We start from the raw sequence: 16,643 nt of genomic DNA on the forward strand, positions 1-16,643 counted from the left end.
AAGTTTTATACTACTATGATAATTTTTTATTTTGAAATGTTTTGATTTTATGTTTAACCCCTTTAAAAGGATGCAGTTATTAATATTGTCCAGGATTACCTTGCTTTGACTCCAATTTACTTTTAACTTTATTTTAAATATATATATATATATATATATATGACCCTCTTACCTGGCTCAGTGATCTCTGCTTTTTATTCTTATATGTTGAGAAATTTTGCATTTTTTGCTTTAAAAGTGACTGAATAATGTTGTTATATTCTGGCTTATGCCCTTTAGTCAGTGTGCATGCAATAGTTGTAGAATTATCAACAATTTAAAATTTAAGTGATGTTAAGCCTAATGAGGCTGCAATTCGTTTACATCTGAAGCTCTTAGTAGAATAGTGAATTAAATCAGTTGGTGCACCAACTTAAGTTTCTTTTTGTGGAGGAAGGCCAGTATTTAACTTTCAATTTTTGTATGCCGAAAATTTCTGTCCAATGGTCAAACTGCTTGTTTTGGCATAGAAACTCTAATTTTTATTGCAAAAATTGTTTTTTTAAACTGTATTTGGTACTTTAGGTTTTCTTGCATTTTACAATTTTAATGAAGATTTCTTGAGTTTTAATATATTTTTGCTATGCCATGAAATCAGAACTGAATTAATTGAATGTAAAATATATTTCTAATGAAATTTGAGGAAATGAGTTTAAGTGAAATGCAGCAAAAAATGTGTATAATTTAATAAGCCATACAAGGAAATCATTGTGGTGTTCACATCAGTTTTTTTCCTTATAAAGTTTTCTAATGATATCCTTAATTTCTTTTGGAGTGGTAAAATTTGGTATGTTCTTGGCAGTTATTTTAGTAAGCTTAATTTAGGAATTACATGATTTATCTTGTTGATGGTTAAAAAATTTACAAGATTCCAAAAGACAGCTCCAATGTAAAAAGTATAGGTTTTCTGGAAAATTTTGCAACATTTTGATGATTACAAAACACAAGAAAATTCATCGCATAAGCACAAATTTGTTCTATGACTTTTAGTTACTTATCTGGCAGCTGCAAAATATTTTTTTTAACGTCATTAGGTTTATTCATAAAGAAGTTAATGACTTCTGTTTTACAGTCAACGTAGATGGCTGTCCATAGAATTTTGAAGTGATCTGAAGGGATTAAAATCTAGTAAATATAGGATAATGTCATAAAGCCCTCCAGCTGTACTCCATGCCTTTGTCTGACATTCACTGAAATCTGGGGCCCACCTGGACAGTTGGTCAGTTCTTCATGCTTTGCTTCTATTGCTGCTATAAACTGCCATTTGGAATAAATTTTCAAAATTTATTATCTGATTTAGTGGCTATAGTTCATAGTATGCAATTCATTTGCAGACTCTTTTATGCAAAGCATTACTTTTTTGGGATGTGCCCTCTGTGAGTGTTGCTAAAGGAAGTTTGTTTGGTTTACCCTGTGATCTTTTTTCTTCTTATAGTTATAGTATATTATACACTTCTTGTACACTTATGTACATTAATGAGTCATTTCAAAAAAGGAGCTTCTTTATTTCTTTTTAGCAAAGAATTACCTGCTAACTTGAGCAAGCGTATTCTTCTGTGATAAAGTATGGGGTACTCCTACGTTGCAGTGGATTTACATGCCTGATCTTCTTCAAATGATCTATACTTTTTGGAATATTTAGTCTGTCTATTAGTTCCTGAATTGTATCATGTAAACTTAAGCAATAGCTTCTTTTATAGGTCCTTGTTTACTGTGCATGGTTGTCCAGAGCATGCACCATGCCCGAAGCTGAAATTTCGGTTTTTAGGTGTTTCAAAGCAGCTTCAAACTGTGGGTTTAAAAACAGCATTTTTTCTACATACATCACAAATTTGACTAGCCATTAAAATAACTTTTTTTTTTTTTTTTTTTTTAAACTAAAAGAACATAATATGACAAAAATGAATTTTTAAGTTCTCAATTCTTAGCACTGTACTGAACAAAATTTATGCCAAAACAGACTCTAGAATTATACAGCGTGAGTGGAAGAGACTGTGTTTAAACATCTGCTTGAATCAAGGTCATTTTTTATCAGTGGTAACAAAATAATTACAAGAAAATACACTTCAGTTTGAAAATCGAGAGAAATTTACACACGATACAATAGTTTCTTATGATTTGAGACTATGAATTATGCCAAGTCACTTTAAAAAATTTAAAAGGTTATTTATTTTCTCAAGCAACTAGCATTGTGTTTATGCGTGGAAAAAAAAAATCAGAATTATAGATCTTATTTGTGGAGGATATAAATTTTTAAAAGTATTTTGGTGTTTGAAACTGAACCATAAAATAAAGTTCATTTGTTATTATATAGCATCTGTTTTAAATTTCTGTTTATTTATTTACTATTATATTTCTGGTGTGTTTATTTTTACAGGACTTTGAAAAATATGTAGAACAATTATTAAAATTATTTGCAAGGTTTAGCAAGCTAGTCAAGGAAGCATTTAATGACGATCCTAGATTTTTAACATCAAGAGATAAGGTATTGCTCATATTTATGTTATAACTGAGATATTTACCATATAGCATGTTCTAGTTAAAATCAAATTTAACAGAAATATTTCAGTGGGAAAAATATATTTATGTATTTCTTAAAAGTAAAAGTAAAAAAAAAAAAAAAAAAAAATGTTCTTGTGGTATTCCTGTAATTTCAGCAAATATTCCATCAGCTTTAACTCATTCACATCGAAGTCACCCGAAACGTCTGACCATTCAGATATAAGCAGGTTGCTCAAATGTCTGAATACATTTCTACCTGGTGCTTTTCTTCATCATGTTAGTGCATGCCGCATTGGTTTCGGGAGTTGTTAAATGACATACCAACCATTCTTTTGAAGCTATTAAGTAGCTCTGTTATTTGAATTGTGCCTTTGCTCTTCTTTATGTATTGTCAATGTTTCACTATTGATGCTTTCAACTGCAGTCGTGTCCCAAGGGAAAACTGCACGCTGGGTGAAACCACACAAGAGAGTAATCGCTTCACTTAAAAAAGTAAGCTATTGCTAATGCTGTAGCATTCTACTTTGAATGGGAAAAGAAAATCCATTCCAACAAAAATTTGTATATACAGGCATTTGAGATGTTTGAGAGAAACAGATTTGGGTCTCTATCGATGCGAAAGAGTTAATAGGTGTATAGTAAATAATAATAATAATTAGTATTTTGTTTTATTTGTTTAAGAATATTTCATTCACAGGCTTTTAAGGAAGTTGTTAACGATACATCTGTTTTCTGCTTAGAGTGGTCTACAAAGCAAAAAGTGTAAGATCATATGTGTTTTTCACATAAAATTCATAAATTGTTAATTTTAATGTCACATAAAAATGTACATTTTGAAGTAGCTCTGCTCACTTTGTTAGAAAATGCTATTTAATAATTTCCGAATATTAAATGTTCTTCTCTGCAGGATTGGCAACAGAACTCAACCAGAATTTCGCTGTGCCGAGCTTTTAGCTAATTATTGTGATGTGCTGCTTAGGAAAACCTCTCTCACCAAAAAATTGACATCAGATGAAGTTGATAAAAAATTAAAAGGAGTGGTATGTATTTATATTTTCTGCTATCAGTAGTTAGGTATAAAATATAATTGACAGATTTAAATGTTTTAAGTTACAGTTCTATGTAATATATATGTATGCATTACATAACTATACCAAATTTTTGTTAGTTAATGTAAAATTTGATGAAAATAATTTTTTTATTTTAAATTAATACTTAATTTTCAAATTAATGCATGAGATTTGTTTTTTCCCCCATTGGGTGGACACATACTTATTAAGCATTGGTTGAGAATGGCTGAGCATATCACTCATTTAGCTATTTCATCCTCAGAAGTATTGTCCATGGGTATTCAATATTGTACCCCAGTAAAGGGGAATTGACAAACATCCATATCTTCTCCAGGAATCGAATTCAGGTCCTATAATATGGCATTTGCACTGCTAACCACTTTAAAGAACAACAGGGAATAAACTTAAGATTTCATAAAAACTGGAATTCTCTTCTTTTCTTTAATTATTCAATATCTTATGAAAATGCGTTTATTTATTACAGAGGGTGTTTACACATTTTTAGAATAATTTTTGGGCCATTTAATTTATGTTTAAAATGTGAAGAGTATTTTTTTAAATGTTCGATCTGATAGCCTTTTTACTGGACTGTAAGTCTGGGTCATGATTTCTATGATGGAAGGGCTCTTCTGATTTCCATGATAGAAAGACTCTCCATAAAATTTTGGCAGTATTGATCTCCATTCCTGTTCCACTTCTTCCAGGGTTCATCAATTGTGGTGGGTAGCACTTACAAAGAGCTCATTTTGAGACACTAGATACACAGTAGTCCATAGGTCAGGGAACTTTGTTCGAATACGTTAAAAAGGTATATACAGTATGAAGTCCATAATCCGGACTCATCAGGACTTCATCCGGATTAGGGGTTTTTCCGGATCATAAGATCATCAATTTAAATCTGGTAAGATTGCATACAGAAATTACACAATTAAAAATATGAAACTGTAATTTATGAAATAAAGAGCAATTATGATCTAAAGGGTATCAAAATTTACAAAAAAAAGCTTAATATTTATTTGTTTACTGTGTTAAACATTTCTTTCAATGTAAGTTGTTTAAGTTGGTTTGTTTTTTGTGCCAATACTTTCTTTTTAATTCTATAAACAGACATAATTTCTTGTTCAGTTACAAAGTTCCACTGCTCAAGTCCTGTAATTGTTGTGTTGCGAATACCGACTAACTTATCAATCGAAATTTTTTTGTTTTCAATAACCTCTCTGTCACTTTCTTCACTATCAGAAGCGGTATTTTCTGGATCTAGAACCATACTACAGATTTCGCTGTCCATTAATTGATTGATAATTGGGGCATTGTCGTCCCAATGAAAAACTTCTGTTATATCATCTTCATTTATTATCGCTTCTCCACATTTCTTTACAAAATCCAATAACTGGAAAATTTCACCTTTACTTTGCGATGTCCGAATACCTTCAAATTCGCGGCTATGAATGACCATGAAATATGGTCACCATGAAATATGGTAGCTGGCCATAAATTATGCCAAGCATTTTTTAATGTGTCTGGAGACACATCCTCCCAACGTGCATGCGCAAACGAGCAATAACGAGCATGCATAAAGCATACAAAAAAAGTTTTTGGATTTTGAGGTCTGGATTATAGATCATTCCGGATAATGGACGTCCGGATTACGGACTTTGTACTATATGTATATATGATCGGTCTTCATTTTTTCAAGAAATTCTGTGGTACTTTTCAAAGTATGACTTTGTCTTGATAAATTCTTCTTGCTTTGTCTTGATAAATTCTTACGCTTTGAAAGTCACTGGCATAAAGAAATGGAATTTCTATTGTCAATATCGGTCATAAAACTTTCTCTTGATAGTGAATTAATGTTGAAATTTTTTTCTGCTCTTCTTATTTTTATTTTCCTACTGTAAAAGAATCCTGCGGCAATCATAAAGCCATTACAGAAACTTAATTATGCATTGACGGAACTAAGTTTATGGTTTCTTTTTCTCTTCCTTTTCAGTATCAAATAAAACATTTTTTTAGTTGTTGCCATCATTTAGGTAAAACCATGCTTCAGCAAAGGTCGCAATGTATTTTCATTTATGTCCTGCTAAATAGTTTTCATACAGGGTTCTGCAAGCTGTTGTGTCTTGAGCCACATGCCTTGGCGAAAGCTGGTGAACATTATGCTTTTTAGATTTTTTAAAGTTGTAAGTCTTGGTTTGTTGTTTTATTTATTGTTGGTACGGATGTATTTAAAGATTTTACAATTGATTTCTGCATCGTCGGATTTTCTCTGGTTACTAATGATTTAACTATAGAAACAGGAGTATGTACCTTTTTTGAATATTTGCTTGAAGTTTTTTCAATGCAGAAGTAATAATTGACGGTTTTTTTCATGTCCAATGAATAATGTTGCTTATTTTGCTCTTAGAAAATATAATAGCATACATTGCTCTAAGCTTCATAATTACAGAATAAGAATAAACTTGAGAGGCATTAGAAACAGTATGTACCTTTTTTTTGGTATTCATTTGGAACCTTCTTTCCATGTAGAAGGTCCATTGATGGTTTTTCCTTTTCTGAAGAATAATATTGCTTATTTTCCACTTAGAAATTGTAATGTGATTCATTTCACCGTGTTTCTGAATTACGGAATAGGAATATTACTCTTCGGAAAGCGCAAAAACATATTCCTCGGTCCACAATTTGTTTGCAAGCAACGTTTTGAAAGAAAAATTTAAAAAAAAAAAAAAAAAATCAAACCATTTTTCTCGTTTCAATGAATAATTTGTGGCCTCAAATTTTTACTGCAAAACATTTGTTTTTCTTCAATTCTTTATTTAAATTATTTTGAAAATGTGTAAACACCCTCTTTATTATTCAGTAATGAATATTTAAGTTACCACCAATTAATATTACCATATAATATGATTAATATCTGTTAAAAGTATCAGTTATTGAATTATGTCATCAGTCATTCCTAATTAAATAATTAGAACTAAAACTGGCATGTTTTTTTTTGGGGGGGGTACTCAAAAACATAATATTGTCCATTTTGCCATTCTGACGAAGTTTTCATTTAATTTTTTAAAAAATAAAAATTTTTTGTGTGATCTGTTTTATAGAAAAAGTAAATATTCAAGAATCAATTATATTACACATAGTTTGGATAATTTTACTGTTATAAAAAATATGCATTAACTTTTATAAAGATAAGAATTTTAAAAAAAATTAAAACTTTTATGTTGGTTGAAAACATGGGAAAAAAGTAGATCCAAAATTGTAAATATTGTCCATTTTGCCATCCTGATGAAGTTTTCATTTCATTGTTTAAAAAATATGAAATTTTTTTTGATCTGTTTTATAGAAAAACTAAATATTCAAGAATCAATTGTATTACACATATTTTGGATAATTTTACTGTTATCAAAAATATGCATTCATTTTTATAGAGATAAGAATTTTTAAAACAATTTAAACTTTTATGTTGGTTGAAAACATATATATAAAAAAAAAGTAGATCCAAAATTGTATGTATTAGATACATTTTGATTCTTCTGTCATATGATCTAAAACTGGTGTCTCCAAACATTTTAGCCAGTAGGCCATATTGGCTCTTTCACAAAGCTACGATCCAGTTAATTCATCATACCACTGTAATGAACAGCATTTATAATGAACAGCATTTATGAGGAACAGCATACATGTTTTTAAATGAGGGAGTGAGATTTTTGTGATTGGATTTATGTGCTATGATCTTATGAAAAGTCTTGTTTTTTAGACATTTATGCAGTTTCACCTAATATAAATTTCTTAAAGCTGTTTTTAAACATTTTCAAAAATATATTTTTGTCCCAGAATATTACAGATTTCTTTATGTACTTTACTTTTCAGTAGTTTTATCTCCCCATTGTCACAATTTATCAGTGTATTTTATTTACACTTTTCTCTGAGGCAAACTTTCTCTCATAAGTATTTTATATTTTGGGTAAGTTTTGTGTGAAAAAAACATCTCCAAGATTAAAATAAATTACTACATAAAAAGAACAAAAATTAAGTTTTAAATAAAATCACTACTGAAAATTTCTATGAACCGACCTAGCATAGTACTATAAAAGTTAGAAAGATAACACACGAAACCTTTAAGTAAGTGCGAAGTATTGTAATTGTAAAAAATTTAGGATATCATGTTTTAATGAAAATATCCATTTTGACCTCTCTTCAATCTATTTAAATGATTTTTTGTGTACGCACGCACAGAATAAAGAGACTCTTTCCCCCAAAATGGATTTAGGAGAGATTTTTTTCATGATGTCTGTACGTATGTATCTTGCAAAATTCAAAAGCAAGTAGTCTTAAATTCTCTATATGGCACTGCTATAACATTTAGTTGTGCACCTCCCTTTTTGATTGCAATCTGCTGCATCAAAAGTCTCTCTCTATATATATATGTATATATATACGCACTCTGTTACCTGGCTCGATGAGCTCATTTTTTTTATTCTTATATGTTTGTAAATTGTGCATCTTTTTCCTTTAAAAGTCACTGAATTATGGTGTTCTTGTATTTCGGGTCAGGTTTTTATTACTTTAGTTAATCTGCATGCAATAATTGTAGAATTATCAACAATTTAAAAGTTGTTTAAGTGCTACGAAGCCTAATGAATGTGCCATTTGTTTACAATTTAAACTCTTGCTTTGTTTGAAGTTGTTTTGAGTTTTTATGTATTTTTGCCTTGTCGCAAAGTGAGTGAGAAATATATCTCTAATGGAATTCAAGGAAATAAGTTTAAATGAAATGCAGCAAAAAATGTGTATAATTTAAAGGACATATGAGGAGGTCATGCATGTCCATGTGAGATTTTTTATACATACAGTGTTACAGTATTTCACTCATTGTAAATTTAGAAATGTTTGTATAATATGTTTTACAAAGAATGTGCATGATAGGCAATGTATTTCTGGATTGGCTGTTATACGAAACAGTTATTGCATATTCTATTTGTAATTTAAAATTTTATAACATTATTTTAAAGAAATCCCTAGTGGTCCAGATCGTTAGTGCTCACGGGCCAGATTTGGCCCTCAGGCCATAGTTTGGAGACCCATGATCTAAAAGAGAGCTGACCTAGTCCATGCTACTGGTGGATTGTGATCATGCTTAATCATTAGCCTTACGTATTACATTGTTATTTGTATTTTTCTTATACATCAATCGATAATATCACCTAGTCAAAAGCATATCATCATGTTCTTAACCCTCCAAACATTACAGATTTTGAAGCATTAGAAATTTCAGAGTTTTCCGAAATGTCATAAATATATTTTCTTTCTTATAATTCTAGAATGACTCTCTCACTTTGTACCTCGAATCCTTTCCTTCCAATACACATGCAATCCAAAATTAGATTCATCTGGCAGAAAATTTCAGTTATAATAAGTGGTAAAGCCATCCTTGAATATGGAATTTTACATCCATAACTCTGAAGGGTTAAAATGATTAGACAGCATCTAGAATGAACATTTCACATTTTTTATGCATTGTGTAATGCTCTTCTTTTTGGAAATCACTTTTTATATGCTTAACTTCAATAATTTTTTTAATCTATTTTATGTTTTTCTTCCAACCAGAGCAGTTTATTGTTCCAAGTAAGATTATTCCTTAAGTTCTCTGCAAGTTGTAGGAAAACTGTTGTATGGCTTGCTGTTGAGATTTGTGGAGGAAGCCATTCTTTCCTTCCTAAAACTATTTTGTTTACATTTCCTTTTGATTCATTAATCTGTACAAACCCATGTATACTAACTCTCAATGCTTACTATCTTTTATTTCCAAAAATCATAAGAGGAAAAATATTTAGATCTTATAGATTTATCTCTTTACAAGTTTATAAACTTTTATAAAAAATATGTTTTATGTGTCCATGAAATATCTTTTAATTATGCATATTTTCTGTAATTATTAGAAAAATTATGTTCAATAAAAGTATTGTTTCTGCTAGATTTATGTACTATAATGAAACAATAATAAGTTTGTGTGTTAGCATTCTGATTGTAGGTGTAGGCATCTGTACAGTTAATCCAAATGCTTTATTTAATTGAAATTTTACATGCTGCATATATAAATATTTTTAGGTAGAGTCTTGAAATTTCACTTTTAAGGTTGATGTAGGTAATAAAAAAAGATAATTTTTAAAAGATAATAAAAAATGAAAAGTTTACCAACAGTAAGGCCCCTGCAGGCTAATTTATTAATTAAAGATATTATCAGAACTTAATATTATCAGATTTGTAGAAATGGTTTCCTGGTTTTTAAATATTGATTACTCTGAACTAATATTTGAAGCAGAAAGATGCTTAAAGCCGATTGAAATGATACTGTTGTTAAAATTAAAATTCATATGTACACATGTTCATCTCTCCGATTTATTTCTTCAGCTTTTAGTTTTGAAGTATGTTCAAAATAAGGATATTTTCATGAGGTATTACAAATCTCATCTCACAAGACGTCTCATTCTCGAGTCTTCAGCTGACAGTGAGAAAGACAAAATTATGGTTGAATGGTTAAGAGTAAGTAAAGTTTTAAATTTTTATCTTGATATGAGTTTTATAATATATAAAATTGTGCTTATTATTAACCTTTATTTATTTATTTATTTATCCCCTCACACCAAAGGATGTTGGTATGCCTGCTGATTATGTAAACAAATTAGCAAGGATGTTTCAAGATGTAAACATTAACAAAGATGTTAATCAGCACTTTAAAGATCTTCATTGAAATAGTGGTTCTTGGGTTGGTAAGTTACAAATTTTTGTCACTTTTTTAAGGTGATAAGGTGCTTTATATCCATGCTTCTTAACATTTTATGTGTACTCCTTAGGAATATGTCTGTAATTCGTCTACTTTTTATATGGTTATATAAAATAATAATGTGTATTGTATTAATGGGAATGTTATATATAATTATACCAGTATCCATTTTGAACAATCAGCTATTAAGAATGGTCATTATAGTAATAGGCCTCGTATATTTCAAATAGGTAAAATTTTATTGTTAATTTGTTTCTGGTGAATTTTGGCTCAGGGAGGGAGGAGAAAACAATTACAGACATAATGAGTATTATGCTTAAAATAAACATAAAAAAGTTTGTATCACCAATTTATCATTAATGACATTGAGTTGTCAAACTTAAATGCATTTACTTGAGACATCACTACCAAAATGGGTTAGAGCTTATTTCTTTAGCAACAGACAGCTATAGACGTCCTATTAAGAGATATTCTTGTGGTAGACAGACAGAATGTGCACACACACATGATACGTTTTTTATTTGCACATCTAAAATATGTATATCCAGAAATATATAAAATTTTCATCATGGTAGCTTCTGTAATTTTAACATTCCTATACATTAAAAACTGGCTTATCATTTAATTCTGTTTTATGTATGAAGATACTGTTCAAGAAATAATTTTATTAAACAGTAAGACTGAAAATTTGGTCAGACTTTTTGAATTAATCTTTCTATAATTTTTCATTAAAGAAACATTGATTTTTTTTATATGGCTGGTTAAAAGAGCTAAAGAAAAGAAATGTCTTATTCATTTACTGCTTGTGAATGGTACAGCAATATCAGAAACCCTTGGGATTGGGGCATGACACAGCAGTCAGTTCCCATACATATGATGCCACATTGCTTGTAGCATTACCTACTGTTTGCAAAGTGGCTATCGTTCTGTTTTCTTTAATGGTTTATAGCAGGGGTTCTCAACCAGTGGTACACGTACCACTGGTGGTATGCAAGAGAAAAATAGGGGGTATGCAAAGAAGCTAAGTATTTTTAACTATTAAATTCAAAAATTAAAACCCCAACATCCTAGTTGAGTTTTTTTTCTCTAACACTTGTAAATTTATGCAAGAGTGGTGGTGTAGTAGTATTTTGTAGTGGTGGTACTAAAGGTTTTCAATTTTTGTTTAGATGGTACGCACTCATCAAAAGGTTGAGAACCGCTGGTTTATAGTAGAGACCAGGGGTTGGCCTGTGAGCCAAATCTGACCTGCAGCCTGCTTTAATACAGCCCATAGCTTAATATTGTATTTAAATAAAAAAATTTTAATGCAGCTGCCAGTAATTGGGTTGAGAAGTTCTAAAAAATAACTATTGGGATCACATCTTTGCATTTATAATCTGCCGTTGCCATAGAACAAATGTTGCCAGTTTTCTCAATTTTTCTTTAGTAGTACATGTTGTATTGTTTGTCATGTCTTTTGGTGTTTAGTGATTATCAGCACTCTGTGTTGTTTTATTATTTTCATTTTATTTTACTTATTACCAACTACTCTCATTTCACTCTCAAGACCTTGGAAAAGTGGAGGTAAAAGGTGGAAAGTGAAATTTGATAGTTGTGGTATTAAAGCAGAATGAATATTTGGCTATGAAATTAAATGATAAAGTATTGTGTTTATTGCATAATATAATAGCTCTGTGAAAAGCGTAGTTCCTTCTGTGAAATATATATCCTTACCAAACTAAGCACTCAAAACAATATTTAAAGTTCACAGAAAATGAATGATTGTTAAAACTGGAATGTTTAAAATAGAGTGCTTCATTACAATATGATTTATTTGCAAAATTAAAAATTTATAATGAAGCAGTAAGTAACTTACGAACAACTCATTTATAAGCTGCCAAAAAAGAAAAAAAAAATCGGAAGGCCTTCAGATTTTACTTTACGCCCAAAGAAGCTTTTTTTTAACGTTTTCTGTGTTACCTGTATTTGCTAAATATCATGTTCGTGAAGAACTTGAACCATTAAATTCAGTTTAATGGTTCAAGTTCAATTCAATTTAATGGCAGTATTGCAAAATAATTTTGAAATGAGTATATCTTTGGAATTTCTGATACACAGTCTCATGCCCTGGAGATAAAATTTTTTCCCCCATACAGTGTTGCCATTGCTTGCTTCGAAATCATTGAGTTTGTTAATACAAAGTTCGTTAAAGTTTTACAAAGTATGAAATAGATAATAAAACAAATTCCAAATTCGGGCTTCCAGATGCCCATATTCAGGTGGAAACTTCTGTTATTCAAAATTTGATGGCTCTAGGTATCGTTGTTTTATCATAGTGCAAGAAACATATATACATTTATGCAAATTCTTCATTATTTAATTTCTTTAAATATAATACAGGGCTCTAATATTTTGTGGTAGCAATTTGAAAAGTAAACTGACTTCAACGTAAAAGGCCAAAAGGCTAATGCCCTGTGGGATAAAAAGAGATAAAAAAGATAAGAAAAAGGAAAAAAAATATGTTTTGATGATGAATTTATTAAATCATGTTTGTTTGTGATAGCTGAAGAAATGTGCCCAGAGGAAATGCATTTGTTTTGATCTGCCAGCCATTCGACGAGAACTGTTAAAAGAGTTGAGCACATTATTAACTGCATTAATAGTCAATTAAAAGACAAAGCAAAAATTTTCATTTTTGTTGGCTGTTGATGTATTGAAAGACTTTAGTGACACAACCAGATTGCTGCTGTTTATTCAAGGAATCAATATTGAGGTGACCTAAGAATTAGCTTCTGTGAATGATCTGCATGGAACAATTACTGGGAAAGATATCTTCAGGGAAGTTGAGAAAACACTAACACAGTTTGTAGTGAAATGAGTTAAAATGTATCACAATTGATGTAGGATGGGAAAGTATTAGTTGGATAATTGTGAAGAAGCTAAATGTTAAACATATCTGGGTAAAATCCTTGTATTATTTATTTGCGTACTGTTTGCGAGAAACACTTCAATCTGTCATGTCTCATTGAACTAGTTGTGTAAGCTATTTTATTCACTTTCATCATCAGTTTCATGATTTTTTTATTAAAGCTAACAAAGTGAAAGGTTATGATTTGCTCTACCATACAGTAGTTTGATGTGTTAGCAATGGAAAAATTTTTTTTGAGACTTTTGAAATAATTGAAATTTTTCGAAATGAGAAAAAGTGTCCAACCACTATTATAGAACATTGAATAACTATAGAAATTATGATTTCTTACAGATATCGTGGGATAGTTTAACAAATTTAACTTCAAATTACGAGGAAAGGCTTGTAATTTAAAGTTAAATTTATTAATTTAACTGTTTGTTATTTTTTCTAATTTAAGTTAAATTTGTTATTCATTTCACGTATGGCCCAACAGCGGCCGAGCGGTAAAGTCGCTGAACACTGGTAGTTCGGTCCAAGGTTCGAATCCCGCGAACGGGCTGGCTGCATGGGTGTTTTTGTGGTTTTCTCCATATATAATGTATATACGAGCCAATCTACCCTTAGAAAGTCCTCCATGAAGGTATCCCTCTCCTTAGGCAGCCCTAGTGTGCTTATATTAGCCCTAGTGTGCTTTACCATAATTAAATACAACACAATACACCATTTCACCTATGAGCATAACTGCTATGCTCACATGTGAAATGAATTCTGTCTGTCTTATTGCTGAAAAATCACGTTAAATGAGTTTAATTGTTTTCCATACTGTAAAAGTGTGAAATCTCCATTCCCCCAAAATTTGTGACAGGTACATTTTGTGAACATAAGTTACAACAATGTTTTTTGGATCTTTTGCAAGCGCAAAGACATCTCCATATTTTAAAATCCATTTGCTTGTGCAACTGAGGACCTTCAAATGCAAGTGATTGATCTGTAGAATGATGATATGCTAAAAATGATGGTTGAAGAAATGGATCTAACTCAGTTATATAAATACCTTTCAGATGATAAATATGATCATAGGGAAACAGACTTCAGTACTGAAGATCCCGAGTTCAAATCCTGAAGAAGGCATGGATGGAAATTATCTGTCTTCTCATAGAAGGTAACAGTGTCTGCCTATTAGATGCCTCCGTAATAAAATGACCACCACTTCTGGCCTTAGTAGTGGCAAAACCCTAAAAATGGCTCGTACCCGCCATTAAAAAAAAAGAGAAAATCATATTAATGTCAATTTATATCTGTATTTGGGATTACTTACCAATGTGAAAGGAAATTTTCAAAAATGAAGTGTGTATAGTCGCAGCTCAGATCATTATTAACAGTTGGCAGTACTAACTTGGAAGTACTAACTTCGAACTTCAATATGATAAAGTATTATCTTGAAAAAAACAATTGTATTCATCACATTAGTATAAAATTTTAACTTATTCCATTATATATTTATTAATAAACAAAATTATTTTATTTATTTATGAATTTTTTTAGGGGGGTGGTGTAAATATTAGCAAAATGTGCATAACTATAAAAATATCACTTCCTAAAAAATGTTTTAAACTTTTTTTTTGAAGCCTACCCAGCCCAAAATTTTTGTGATCTGGCCCCTTGTTTTTTTTTGAAAGTTTGCCAATCTCTGGTATAGATTGTAATAGTTCAATGAACAATGTGCATGGATTCATGAATGGTGTGCATCCATCTTTTCTGATGAATCATGATTTTTCATACAGCCGCATGATAGTCATGTTTGTATTGGAACTGATTGTTGGAGTCATTTTACATTATCATATCAACTGAGCACCTGTAATTATGGTATGGGATGTGCTACAAGTCCCATTTGCATCTGTTATACATACCTAGTACTTTTTTTAGCCAATATTACATTGAAGAGATGTTAGAGCTTCCAATAGACCTAAATGTTGAGATCACTTGTGGAGTCAGCTACCAGCAAAGTAATATGTGATTGCATGCTTCACACATTTTGTGACATTGTTTCAACAGATAGCATTTTCCATATCTTTTTTAGGCAGTATGTTCAGGATATTTTTATGGATTTAAAACATCTGCTCTGTCATTGGCCAGAGGCTTGGGCAAAAATAACCACTAATAACTACAACAGATGGACTTTGGCAAAGTGTTAATGCTTCATGGATGCAATATCTTTAGTTGATACCCAGATTTAACTCCACTGTATGCCAAGTCACATAGCAGCAGTTATTGCTACCCATAATGATTATTCACAGTACTGAACTTTAGGTGTTCTGAAATGCCAAACAGCATGCAAGTTTAATCATATCATCCATGTAATTAATTTATAAAATAAATATGAGTTTTTATTTTATATGCATTACGTCACTTTCAAATCCAGCAGTTTATTTTTGTGCCTTTTTTCATGAGTTAGTTCCTGATATCAATTTATTCCACTTGTTTTCTTTATTAATAATTTTTTAAAAATATTTTTTTATAATTTTTTGTATTATTGTTCTTTTCTTCATAATACATTTTATAGGTTCTTTCAATGTGAAAATTCTTAATGCTGGTGCTTGGGCTAGAGGAAGTGAACGGATACAAGTATCATTGCCTCTAGAATTTGAAGATTTTATTCCTGAAGTAGAAGAATTTTATAGACAAAAACACAGTGGTCGTAAACTTCAGTGGTATCATCACATGTCAAATGGCACTGTAAGACTTTATTTTTTCTCCTAGTTGTATATATACAACTTTCTCACATTTACTCTGATTAGGAACAGGGATTCTAAAACTTATTTAGTTTTGTACCACATAAATAAGAATAATATATATATATATATATATATACACCATTATGTACCAACATAAATATGAGAAAGTTACATATTATGTACCAGTATATGGGCCACTTTGTATTCATTTTGACCATTCATTTAAATCTTTTGTGTAAAAATTTTGCTATAAAAATAATGTAATATACCATAGTTTTTGATAAATCCTGCTTTAGAATATTGCTATTATACCAAGACTGTGCATAAATTAGAACAATATATTAGTCATAACATGTGTTACTTTTAAAATTTGTCAAGTCTATCGACTATTAAAAATATGAAAATAACAAATAATGGTATTTTAGCATATAAATATATTATAATATATTGGAGAGTTCAGACTATCTTCCATAACTGTTAATATTCAGAATGATAATTAATTCTTGTTGGTAAGTGAATAAGCACAAATGCAAGTATCATAACAGAATAATTTTATAAATGTAACTTACAGAATGTGAATTTAGAAAAACCTACATATAACAATTTACTTTACATTACAATTA

General features: G+C 30.3%; 1 pseudogene across 1 annotated transcript in view; it reads left to right on the plus strand.

Moving 5' to 3' along the window:
- Window positions 1–16,643, plus strand: part of LOC146997269 (cullin-5-like) — a 572,661-nt pseudogene that overhangs the window by 242,559 nt on the left and 313,459 nt on the right. Inside the window, exons 12-17 of the transcript XR_015040943.1 lie at window positions 2,417–2,524; window positions 3,239–3,303; window positions 3,449–3,581; window positions 10,020–10,151; window positions 10,258–10,378; window positions 15,849–16,021. The product of XR_015040943.1 is annotated as a cullin-5-like (transcript). The remainder of the gene's footprint in view (window positions 1–2,416; window positions 2,525–3,238; window positions 3,304–3,448; window positions 3,582–10,019; window positions 10,152–10,257; window positions 10,379–15,848; window positions 16,022–16,643) is intronic.

The sequence above is a fragment of the Stegodyphus dumicola genome, chromosome 5 (assembly GCF_044657685.1).
Source record: "Stegodyphus dumicola isolate Sdum_Otavi_A_Nest chromosome 5, ASM4465768v1".
Taxonomy (NCBI): Eukaryota; Metazoa; Arthropoda; class Arachnida; order Araneae; family Eresidae; genus Stegodyphus; species Stegodyphus dumicola.